The sequence below is a fragment of the Perca fluviatilis genome, chromosome 20 (assembly GCF_010015445.1).
Source record: "Perca fluviatilis chromosome 20, GENO_Pfluv_1.0, whole genome shotgun sequence".
NCBI classification, from domain to species: Eukaryota; Metazoa; Chordata; class Actinopteri; order Perciformes; family Percidae; genus Perca; species Perca fluviatilis.
The window spans coordinates 25,647,368-25,659,881 of record NC_053131.1 but is presented as its reverse complement, the minus strand read 5'-3'; the positions used below and the strand labels follow the sequence as shown (position 1 = coordinate 25,659,881).

The following is a 12,514-nucleotide window of genomic DNA, read 5'->3' as shown; positions in this document are numbered from 1 at the left end:
AACTGTATATCCAAACAATTTCATCTTTTCGCAACCTTAAAAGAAAGCCTTGTTTTTTATAGACCCCCTATTAGTTCTGACTTTATCCAATGTCTCATTAGGACATAGGAAGCACAGGTGTAGGGGTCCTCCCCCAGAAACATTTTAATGTTTTTAATGTCCTTTCCTGAATTCTGGCAACAGGTGGTTTGATACAAGCATGAGAAAAATGATGGGTCCATTTTGTAATTACACCCAGAGGAAGTGCTTGGCCCCAGATTACATTTGAAGATATTATACAGCACATCTACAGAAATTGATTTGATGACTAATTCAGAGCCATCTTTAATAGTAACCTCCTTGTTCATTTAAACTTGAGGATCTATTTATGCTTGCTTATCAAATCAGTGACTGGGGAAGTGGAGAGGACAGCTGTAGTCTAAGTGTCCCACCAGCATTCTCCAATAAGCTATATTCATCTTCCAATGATTTTTACTATGAAGAATCACCAGGACATCTCAAAGCTAGATTATGTTGTTAGCCAGTTATCTTGGTGGCTGTGTTTACACACATTTTTACAAAAATCAATGCAACACTGCTACTGAGTAGCTCTCCACTACCAGTGATGCGCGGGTCGAGATGACAACCCGCAGGTCGGGCAGGTTCGGGTAAGCTTACTAGATAATATCACGGGTTCGGGCTGACAGGTCAAAAAGTGACAAGCAGCATTCTGAGTAAATTATTAATACTTTACAGAAACATTGCATGATATAGTCCATCTTCTCTTTCCCCCTCTCTCTCTCTCTCTCTCTCTCCCTCCCTCAAACCACAGCACTCTGTCGCCCGTGGTATTTCATTGATTTTGGCATTTTCTTAAACGACAATTCTGCCGCAAAACTAACCTAGGGGTTAATAGCAGATGTGTACCCACTCGGTCGTTCTCTGGGACATGTTTTCATGCTAATCGAATGTGTTTGTAGCTTGAAACAAGATAGCGCGGACTGCTGATTAGCTTACAACGCTAGTATTCGGGGCACAGGGAAAGTAAAAACAAATCGCTATTTATACCACTAAAAAGGCTCAAAATATCACCACACTTCAACTGTAGCATAATGAGGGTCCCTAAATGTTAACCGAAGCATTGAGAACATTGTAAGCGTACAGACAGTTTATTAAAAAGATAAATTAGAAAGACAGTAGCTCCCAAGACGGCGGCCGCCTGTATACAAGAACGCGATAATAATTTATAATCTATCTTTTTAATAAACTTATAATGTTCTCTCACCCTTTTGCGATATGACTCTCTGATTGAAAAATGACATTTAAGTTAACATCAGTGTGTTTTTCCAGAAACAATGTCCTGGTTATTGTGATAATACATCTTGATTTCATTATTAATACTACATTTGAATGAAAAGCATTATACCTGAGCTATGGAAATTGTGTGGGTTAACATCTAAGTCTCAGAAAGGACACTGGTTGGATCCTGGTAAAGAGTTAGGCTATGTTCACACTTTGTGTCTGTTTTTTTAAGCTGCCAGCATCTGTTTTACATTATGATCCTATGGAGTAAACCGTGTTTTCAAAAAAGTCCTGCGCGCCTTTTTAAACATCACTGCCGACCTCTTTTTTTGCAGCTTGGAGCGTCTTTTTGAAGTTTAAAATAGTTATAGTTATCAACTTTTCTGAAAAAAAAAACTGCCTACCTCGCGCTTTTTTGACAGCCAACCATTGACAAGCGGAGTAGCCAGTCCTGTCGTTTTCATAACAACAAGAAAAAATGGAGTCGGAGCACAGCGAGTTATGGTATGACCGGGTGCTCCCTGTACAGGGAACTCGCTTTGTTTGATATGTAACGTTAGCAGCGCTACTTTCTCTCTCTGTTCTTTCTCTAGCTTGCTCCACCACTTTGTTTTATCTAACGTTAGCACCGCTCCACATAGCGCTCTAGCGCCCTCGCTAGGATACTATATAGTATGGCAGCTGTTATAGCAGCTGCCACCTTTTTTTTTCGCTACAAAAGCCCCTTCAACTTTTTCTTGTCAAAAAAGACGCCAAGTGTAAACATAGCCTTACAGACATATTTTGTGCCAAAAAGTCAAACTTTTTGTAATGCCAGAAAAAGATGACTTTATATTCTGTTTCAGTGGGTTTAGCAGCAGACAGACTATTGTGGAAACAAATTGGAGAGGTGAGGAATTAAATGTGACATAAGCCAAGAGGCAGATTTGATATCTGAATCTCAGAGTACCTGCCGGCCCTCCCGCCTCACCCTCATCTCTTTCCATTTTGGTATTTATTAATTTCAACAGTGAGGCCCGTAACTCTGCATCTCCTGGAGTTCTGCCTGCATCTGGCCCATATTCTATCATTAGCTCCCCCGACCTCTCTCCCGCTGCCTCCCTCCATCTCTGCTACAGCAAATTTACTGTAGTCACATATACAGTAAAAAAAATGATAGAGGGTAATAGATTACACATTGTGCAGGTGATAGAAATGTGAGCCCAGAGGGGTTTATGAAACTAAAACAGAAGGAGACCAAAATGAACATGGAGAGGTTATAAAGACCTTACTGAATTGGATATTAGAGTGGAAATGATGCCAAAAGTCAACAGGGAGGCATTTTGAAATGTCATTTAAAGTGCATGAACGGCACAGCATACAATGAAGTAAATCTGATACAGGAATTGAAAGTGAGAGTGGTGGTAGCTGATTAAGGAGCGTGATCTGAATGAGATGTTTTGACTTAAAAGCATGTTAAGGCAAATAAAAATTTCTACAGTCCTACATTCTGAATCTTAACATGTTTCAGGGCAAAGCTATGTGAATGTGAAGTAACTTCAAGGCTAATATAGATTTTTTTATGCTTTCATGTTTGTTTTTTTAACATTTATTTGGTGTGTTGGATTCTGAAGCGTTTGCAGCAGCAATGAAGACAAATTACACGTTATATAGTTAAGCATTTCATTGCCCTGTGAAGTAAAGATAAGGCAACATAATGCAGCATAACATTTTTATTATTAGAAAAAAAACCTCCAGTATAAATAGATACTGTTAGGCTTGCTGGACCAACCACAGTGTAATAAATAACACCAGGTGATAGACAAACACAAATCATACTGATTTCCTGACATCATATGCGCGGTAATAAAAACAACTACTGATTGCCTGTCATGATAGAGGGAAAGAGACGGCCCGCTGTTGCACATTTCGGGAACAAATATTGTTCCGATCTAGGATGGTCAATATGGTTTTATTCACCTCTGTGACAGGAAGCGGGATGGCTATGCTGGAGTGCTCAGTAATAACACAAATAAAACCGGCGAGTGCAGATACAAACAGGTTGTTTGCTTAGACAGGGAACAGAGCGCCGCTCCCAGGGAACACCTGCTATACTTTTAGTAACCACCCTGTCAATACGATTGGCCCAGCGAGCTGTAGCCTTAATGCACTCACCTCCTCGCCATTATAAAGCACTTCAAAGAACACAAAGGCCATTAAACCGACAGTGTAGCGCCAGGGCCTGCATGTTTCCAGTTGTGGAGCCCGTGGCCTCTCAGCTGTCCTGTCGTGCTATGCCAGTTCTCTGGCTGATCCTCTGTCTGAGAGCACACTCCTTGCCGTGGGGCCATGTGGCTGGTTGCCGGCCAAAGCCACAGCTTCAGTGACTTTTTTAGGATGACAGCATCAGCGCCACATGCCCTGCAATAGCTGCGTCCTTGTGTGCTGCTGCCACACTGAGCATCTGACCCAGAGGTAGTGTGCAGAGCTGCCTCTCAATCAGGGTAACTATTATTTATAGTTTTCTGTTTTAGTTTGGTTTTTGATTTTAATATCTATTTGAGTATGTTACTTTTTTAGTTGGGTCGATTGGTGGCACATTGTAGTGTTATATGCGTAGATAGAGGTTACAAACAGGTGTGAAAAATTCCTCTACAAGTTATTTGTATTATTGGTTCGAAAATCAAGTGTGCTGCTTGGATACACTAAATGATCTTTAGTGCTGACTGGTTGTATCTTCACTGTTGAAATGTGCATGCCCCACATGTGCAAAGGACTGCAGGCAAAAAGCAGCAACAAATTGTCCTTGGCATCAGGCATTGTTATAATTCCCTCTGGAAAAGAATAGGTGACCTAAGAGTTACAGTAATTTAAATTGGGAAGTTTTATGTAATTATGTCGGTAGATTGTGACTCACTGATTGTGACTTTCTCCATTGAGACAGCATGAGGGAAGTGTTTTGTGTAGTGTTTCCCAATGTGTCTCCCAGTTAGTGTGACCTGTAATATCCTCTAAAGTGTTTCACATGTCCATGCAGTGAAAGGGATTTGACTGGAACTTCAGTTGCAGAAAAGGTTTGCACTGATGTGGGTTGTTTGTCTGAATACATCCAAGATTCTACAGACAGCCACAGAGGAATTGTCTAAGTATTTCTAGTGTGAGACAGGCAGAGAGGAGGATGACAAAGGAGCAGTGGAAGTAATTTCATTCAATTTCCATTCACCTCCCCTGTATTGCAGTGTCAAATCTCAGCAGCAGACACCTCAAAACCTCAGCAAATAAAAGTGAGACTGGATCCAAGCCGTGGTTTGAGACTACAAGTGTTTTTTGGGGAGAATATTTGGGTGAACTGACCCATCAAAGTTCTGTTACCGTAGGTGTAGTCTATATCCATGAAGTTCCGCCGCATTTCACTCATTTAGGCCGGATATCCGTTGCCTTGGGCTTCCCTTGTGTTGGCATTTTAAACTCTGGTTAATTTACGAGGACTATGGTTAACTGCTCCTCAGATCTCTGCAGGGTAAATCCAGACAGCTAGCTAGACTATCTGTCCAATCTGAGTTTTCTGTTGCACGACTAAAACAACTTTTGAACGTACACATGTTCCACCAAAACAAGTTCCTTCCCGAGGCTATTTCGCCGCGGCACCGTTGCTCTGTACGGCGATTTGCGCCGCCCAAGACGATTGTGATTGGTTTAATGCTGGCATGTCCAAAGTCCAATGTCCAAAGTCTCACACGGATTTCACACGGCCCTCAGCCTCGGTTTGTGAAAGACAAGAGCTTGTTGTAAACTTAAATGTTATAAAACTTTGCATTACTAATAATAAGTCATAAGTCAAATGAACATGAGGTCAAGATCATTATGAACTTCATGGAAGTTTAAGGTATTCCATACAGTTTGTTCTGTCGTCTGACTACAGATGTAAAAGTAAAGGCAGAACTGTTTTTGTTTTTTAGATTTGTTCACACCTGAGTGGGGTAGATTTGGTAACATTGCCATTTTAAAAACAATTAAAATAAAAACCTCCTCCGCAGCGCTGTGGAGGAAGGTCTGGCAATGCGAGACTACTGTAGGTGTGGTCAGAAGTGGGCTTTGTTGCACCTGTGCCACGCAGCAGTGATGTCATGGTGTACTGATAGACTGAAACCACTCAAAGTCAGCAAAAAAAAACATTTTCAGGGGGTGTTAAAGTAAACACATTGATGTAAAAACTTAGTTAACAGAAACATTTTCACAAACATTGACTAAAACTATCTTTCATACTTGAAAAAACTTAAGCAGAAATGTTCCCTGGGTAGAAAAGAGAATCGATTTTATCACAGACTGCAAAACAACTTCTGAAAACATAAAGTAATGATTCTAAAGTTGAATGTATGATTTTGTCACTGAACTATGAATCTAAATAAAAGTGAAATAAATCCAAATGTTTCTTTTCACACCCAAAATTAAACCTATTTTAAACTGAACAAAAAAAATGTGATTGTAATTAATGTAAAAATAAAAGATTATATTTTATGAAAAATCTGACACCTGTAAACATTCACCAACAGAATATTAGCGTAAATAGGAAGAATCTGAGCTTTGCAAATTGGATGTTGTTACTCCACATTGAGATTCAGACTGATAAGATGGCTGAGTTTCTACACAAGCATCTTGCTGTGTGCAGCATTAAGGCAAGCTCTGTGAATTTTAAGTAATTGTATGCTCGTTTGCCAAAACAACTGCATTTGCTGTAATACTGTAAGATTCTTGCAATCCAGCTGGCAAACACACTGGAATGAATTAAAGCTTCTGACTGTAGAAACCTGCACTAAAAGCAAGCAAGTGTTTGGCGAGAGCCAGATTTTGCAGAACAAATATTGCCGAGCAATCTCAATGTCACACTTTGGAGTGGGTAAGCGAACAGAGAGCTGCTGTTGGGACAGTGTCAGTTTGACGAGAGAACATCCTGAATGTGTTGCATTTCGCTAATCTTGCAAAAATGTGCAAGCAGTCCATCTTGCTGTGTTTGTCAGTGGCTTTGGGGATTAATTAGCATAGCAGTGTTGGAAATGGATCCACTGCAGAATAAGACTGTCCCTTATTTCACACACTGTTAGTGGGCCAGCATCACGCTCTCACAGAAATAGACAGCTCGTGGTTCAAGAAAATGAGAGATAGAGACTGCAAACTAGTTACTACTTGTGTTAAATAGGCAAATGTCACTTAATAATATTGAATGCACCTTTCTGTAAAACAATACTGTGACCTCTCTATCCTCTTGTTTTTAAAAATACTTGCTTTAGAAGAGAATCTACGTGGCAATATTTATGTTTTTTTTTTTTATTTTAATGAAGAAAAATCTATTCCAGTGTAACGTCAGGTGTAAAGGTGATATTAGGATTCTATTTTTTTTGTAGTTTGACACAATTTAGGATAAAACGTTTAATTTACGGGATAGTTCTGGTGCTTGCCGTAGGTTCCGCTGAATGTCCCTCACCTTCTGCTTTCTTTATGTTGGCATTCTAAACTCCGGTCGATTCGGGAATATCAAATTATGTTTATCTTTTTATATTTGAGTAAAATTCTCATCAGACACTCGACAGCCATTTTAATTATAAAGCTTGTTTTCTCTATGTGCACATGTTCCACCAAAACAAGTTCCTACCCGAGGCTATTTTGCAGAAGCACCATTGTTGCATCCGGACAATAAATCAGAGCACATTTTTCTCCTATCCAGGAGTGTTGTGTGGACTAGCCAGACCTTCCTCCGCAGCGCTGTGGAGAGAGGTCTGTCAATGCAAAACTAGACACAATTTAATTACAGCATTATAAACCCGGTAACTTTTCTCATATCAGCCGTAACTTCGGGGTGAAACCAGACTTTTAACAGTAATTCTTAACGGGCACTAGGCGATTTGAGGGAGGATGAGGGGGGGTGTCAACCACCTTGTTAGGAACATGAATAAAATGCATGCCCCTTGTTTACCTGCCATATCCCTGTCCATCCCCTAGTAGCAGAGAGAGAGTGCAGGGGCAGAGGGGTTGTTTAGTTGAATATGTTAGTCTATTCTACTCATTGATCCTTTTTCTAGCTGAGTTTTGTGCAAGTTAGAATCTATGGCCCCGACCAAGGCTCTGAGATATCAGTAGCCTAACTGTGAATCGATAAATCCATGGCACTGTCCGTGGTGCCTAAGGTAGAGACGGATTTGTCATTGCTACTTTTTCTCTGAGTCCAGCCCTTAAACTGTCAGTTTAGTCTTGATTATATGTCATGATGTGCTGTGTGCACATTCAACAGCTCCTGTCTTTCCAAATTCGTGTTGAGCGAGCATGCGTCATCTTCTTTGAATCCTTTGTGCATGTACGTGCTATGTGAATGCGGCACGGGAATGGCAGACTCCATGGCTAACAACGTACACTATGGAAAGGTAACTTATGGGTGTAAATACATTTAACGGCCAAAATAGATAGTATCAGTAGTATCATACAATTGGGTTTCTTAAGGACTACACATTTAAATTCTAAAACCTTGGTATATATTTGTAAAGTGAATGGATGACAGAACCTAATAATGCGCTCAAAGTTTCTAAATGCTGATACCATCAACTTAATTAACTGAGAAGATGGTGTGGGTAACGGTAATGTGCTCTCCTCTGTTTGGAGACATAGTTTGTTTGTAACTCACCATGGGCTTCATTAGAGGAAGAATGATTACTGGAGTATTTTACTTAAGAACAATTCTGTTCCTTCACTTCCATTTTCCCAGGCAGAGTTGTCATGAGAGGATTGCCTCTAATTTCACCGTCAGACATTTTCTGTGTTGCACAATATGCCATTATTCTCTTGTTAAGTGCATTAAGGGATTTCTGTTGTTGACACAGTGTTGTAATTTACCTTTTTGTTGTACCCACTTTCCTTTAAACCGCCTTGCCTACTTCGAAAAAGTAAGTATGTTCAAAGAATGCCTTTTGTCTTCTCCCAGAAAAAAGGACATTATCATAAAAGCATTCAGCTGGGTTTTACACGTCTGTGTACACGCAGCATTTAAGTAGCAAAATATCCCCGCGTAAGCCTCGTTTGAGACTTAAATAAAAATATCCTGTGGCTGCATTGCATTATGGTCTATTGAGTCTAATTTGGAAATGGAGAAATCTGCACACTAACCTTAGCCAAACACAACAAATAGGACATGGCTTGTTGAGCTACAAAAGCTTGAAGGAAATTAATTAGGCAAGTTGTTGCTGATCGCTCTCTAAAAGAATACTATTTCTGTGAGCATCTAAGTGGTTGAAATGTTTCCGGCCATTTATTTTAATGGGTCATTAACGGAGAGGGAACTAGCAGGGTGCACTCAGGTTGCCAAGACATGTGCTAAGTGCACTCAGCATTCCCACATGGACAGGACCTCGATCACTGGGCTTTGCCATATTTAATTTGCAAAGCCACTAAAATCAATATCTCTTCATGTGTTATTTGCACGCTTTCCATCCCAAAACTTACCAAGACTTAGATTTCTCGTTTTCCAAAAATCCTGGTAAAGTTGTTGTTTTTTTTATACACCCAGCATGGAAATATGGACAATCACTGAGTATGTTAACATGCACACCAATATTCCACTGTGTTCCATTGATAGAAAATAGATGAGGTGCTAATGGATGCCACCAGTAGTTCTCCATCCTGTGTGAGACATTGACTTTGCTACAGAGGCCCTTTTGTCCTCAGCTTCCCTGTAATGATACACGATGTCATTGGCCTGACCAGAGTTTGGTTTTTCCAGATCACAAGCCAACTGAGAGGGCCTAGACCCCCCTGGCTGCAAATTAAATTTGCTGCCCTTAGGGTGCGTCTAGATTTCTAGGCTAGGTTTTAGAGCCATTCGATATACATTGCATTCGGAATATGTGTCTCAATCATATAGTGTGTCTCGAACCGCGCACTTCCGTAGTGCACTTTGTAAACTACGTACTGACTTGCATAGTGCGTAAAATTTGACGGGGGAGTGTTGTCTCAAATCGCGCAGAGCCTTAATGTACTTAACGGAAATGAAGATCACAACATCTCATCCAATAGTCTCAATCAGGGTTTTTACTGCAGTTTACAGCCTCTTGCCTGTTTACGGCTTGTGGTCAGCTCTATGCGTTGCTGTACTCAAACCAACCAGCCAACAGTTTGCAGGGCTGCAAACCCGATAAGAAGGAGAAACACAGCTACTTTTAAACATTATCAAAAACTTGGATAGCAACAGGTTTTCGGATATGCGCACACATCGCTACGCCGACCTTTTTAAGAAGCTGGTTAAAGGAATGAAAGAGAGATGCTGTGTTTGCACGATCCAACAAGTCCGCCACCGCTGGTAAACTTTGAAAAAATTGTATTTTGCACGGCTACATGTAAACGGAAATATTAGTGGAATATTCACTTTCATTAGCCATGTAAACAGCTTAGTCAGAATATCGTATTTTTCTGAATAAGGGTAAAAAAATGAGCTCACCTGGTAGGGCAGTTGCCCATGTACAAAGGTTTACTCCACGACGCAGCAGCAGTAGATTCGACTCCGACCTGCGGCCCTTTACTTCATGTCATTTCCCCTCTCTCTCCCCTTTCATGTCTCAATCTGTCCTATAAATATAAAGGCCTGAAATGCCCAAAGATAATCTTAAAAAAAAAGGAATATTATGTGCATGTACAACATAGTCAATGTTAATCTCCATTGTGCAGCTTTCTAGTACAAGTGCTTATGCTCATCTACTGCCCAAAAACAAATGTTTAAGAATATTCAGTTGGATTGTCATGAAGATGACAGACAGAAAGAAACAAGCAGTGAAATGCATGGCTTGTGACTGATCTGGAACCATCATCTCTGCATTTAAAATATGAATGCTCAAAATGCTAATGTGAAGGACAAAGAAATCCAAGCTTTTGTTAAGGAAAAGGCACACCCAGAATGCCACAGCAGAGTACACTCTCCTTGATCACCCGTACAGTGATCTGAATTGGGCCCTATGAAGAAAAAGAAACAAGATTACAAACGTATTAAGATCCAGATTTCAAACAATAAGTGAAAAGGGTAGTAACTGTTGCTGAGAAATGTCTCTGGTTGCCGGAGTAGGTGCCACTATTTACTATGCTGCTCTGTGTTCCATTGATAGAAAATAGATTAGGTGCTAATGGATGCATGCCACCAGTAGTTCTCCATCCTGTGTGAGACATTGACTTTGCTACAGAGGCCCTTTTGTCCTCAGCTTCCCTGTAATGATTTCCTGTCATATGCTTGGCTTTCTTGAATGGTACAAATTGTAAGATTTAGAATGTCCAGAATTCAGGACAGATTAGCCGCTGAGTTATAGACAGAGTTTGCAGAAGAAAAAAAAGCGTGGCTTGACTTTGCCAAAAAAAAAAGAAGTCGGTTTTTTTTTTATTTGATGTGCTACTTTCTCAACTGGATGGTCGTTTTGATGACTACATGAGGGAAACACCGTTCAAACATATGATATGATAAGCTCTATCCAAACCACAATTCCTTCGAGCACAGACAGTATGAACTCAAGTCCTTTTGCAATGGTAGAATTCTTCCTTCTGTACATAATGTTTTTGGAATATTTCTGCATGCATGTGAATATGTGTTAGCCTGGGGTTTCAGTGCATTTAAGCACATTTAAGTGGTCCAAACCCGCTTCATTCCCAGAAGAGTTCCCTTTTTGGCTTGTCGTTATGTTTGCAAACAGCCAATTAAGCAGCAGGTGTAAAAGACAGCTAATATCCTGCAAAAGCATCCAGTAAGCTCAGACTCACTAATTTGAAGCCGTTACAATAATTCTGGCGCAAACAAATCACAGGAGAAGAGCTTGTTTCTCAGTCACAGTGAGCCTTAGGCTTCTGTCACATTTGTTGTAGAAATCCACAAACAGTACTCTGCAGTCAGTGCTTTTTATTGCTGCAACAGTTTCAACTAAAGAACAGACACTTTGGGGGATTTATTTGTCTTTGTGAATTACTTCTTTTTTTATTTTTATTGTGGTGTTGAGAAAACTGACTTAAATAAAAAATTAGTTATTTCTGAAAGACATTATGCAAACCTTTGTGGAAACATGGCAAACAGAAACATCCAGCGAAGAGGTAACCTAAGCAGTAATCATTTTGCAAATACTTAAATAATAAAACTAATTTGGCTTTTGTTTACTGGCTAGGGAACAAGGCTTTCAAGAGTGTGGGAGTGAAATTGTTGTGTAGAGCCATGGCCGGATTAACCTGTTATGGGACCCCGAGGCAAACATTTTTTGTCAGGCTCCTATTATTGCACCCCCCCACCCCTCTCCTCATCAATGCGCATAGAGAACAAGAAGCCAGCCAACACCTGATGGTGTACCAAATGGTCTTTGTTTTTCTGTGTCAGTTAGCTTGAGGAAATATGATTTAACACAACAAAGAAAGGGACAGAATTATTGTTTCTGCAGTGCATAATAATCCCAAACAATTTGGCAAATAATCAAGTTACATACAAAGACCTGAAACTAGGTCTGCGCGATATAAGGAAATATAAATATATCAAATTGCAATTATTTTGAGTGATATTGCAATTGCAATATGATTCATGATATTGGAGGCAATGATCATTTTTGAATTATTCTCATTTTCATTGAAAAATATTAAAAAATAAAATCTTTTAAAGGATTGAAGTGTGATTTTCACATCTGTACCAAACAAAGATTTTTTCTTTAGTCTGTAAGATACGATTTGTAGGGCGGGATGTCTCTGCAGCACCACAATACTTTATTTTAGAATGGTTTGACACATATTTTGCCTTTTAAGAAATATTGCGCCCCCCCCTTTGCGATTTCGATAAAATTGCGATTAATTGTGTAGCCCTACCTGAAACATAGTGAAGCTGGGGTTGTCTGGTCCCCCGAGGGTGGCGCCCCCAGGCCGATGCCCACTTTGTGCAGTTGATAATCCAGTCTTATGCATTAACACATTCTCACTCCCAACTTCACAGACGGACGCTTAGGTCAGGACACCTTGGCGTCACTTTTTAACGCTTTGGGTACCCCATTTTTTTTAACGTGCAGGGTATTCCAATAGATTTCAACACGTGGTTAACGTTGTGAATAAATAAAACAAACAAAAGCAAAACAACACAGGTTTAGAAAAATACTTTTATTTTTTATTATAATTAATTTTTTTTATTAAGAGTTTTATTGCGTAAAGTTAAAATGAGTTAGCGTTGACTTTTGCTTTCACATGGGACACCAACAGTGGTCTCCTGGGT

The 12,514-nt window shown here is 40.0% G+C and overlaps 1 protein-coding gene across 2 annotated transcripts in view; it reads left to right on the top strand.

Annotated features, from left to right (window-relative positions):
• The window catches only part of lingo2b (leucine rich repeat and Ig domain containing 2b), a 42,212-nt gene that overhangs the window by 8,719 nt on the left and 20,979 nt on the right, over positions 1 to 12,514 (top strand). Inside the window, exon 1 of one of the 2 annotated variants that reach the window (XM_039787059.1) lies at positions 3,744 to 3,764. The exons of the other annotated variant lie outside the window; for it this stretch is intronic. The gene's annotated coding sequence lies outside the window, so the exon portion shown is untranslated. Of the gene's footprint in view, positions 1 to 3,743; positions 3,765 to 12,514 lie in introns of those variants that run through there. 2 annotated transcript variants of the gene reach the window in all.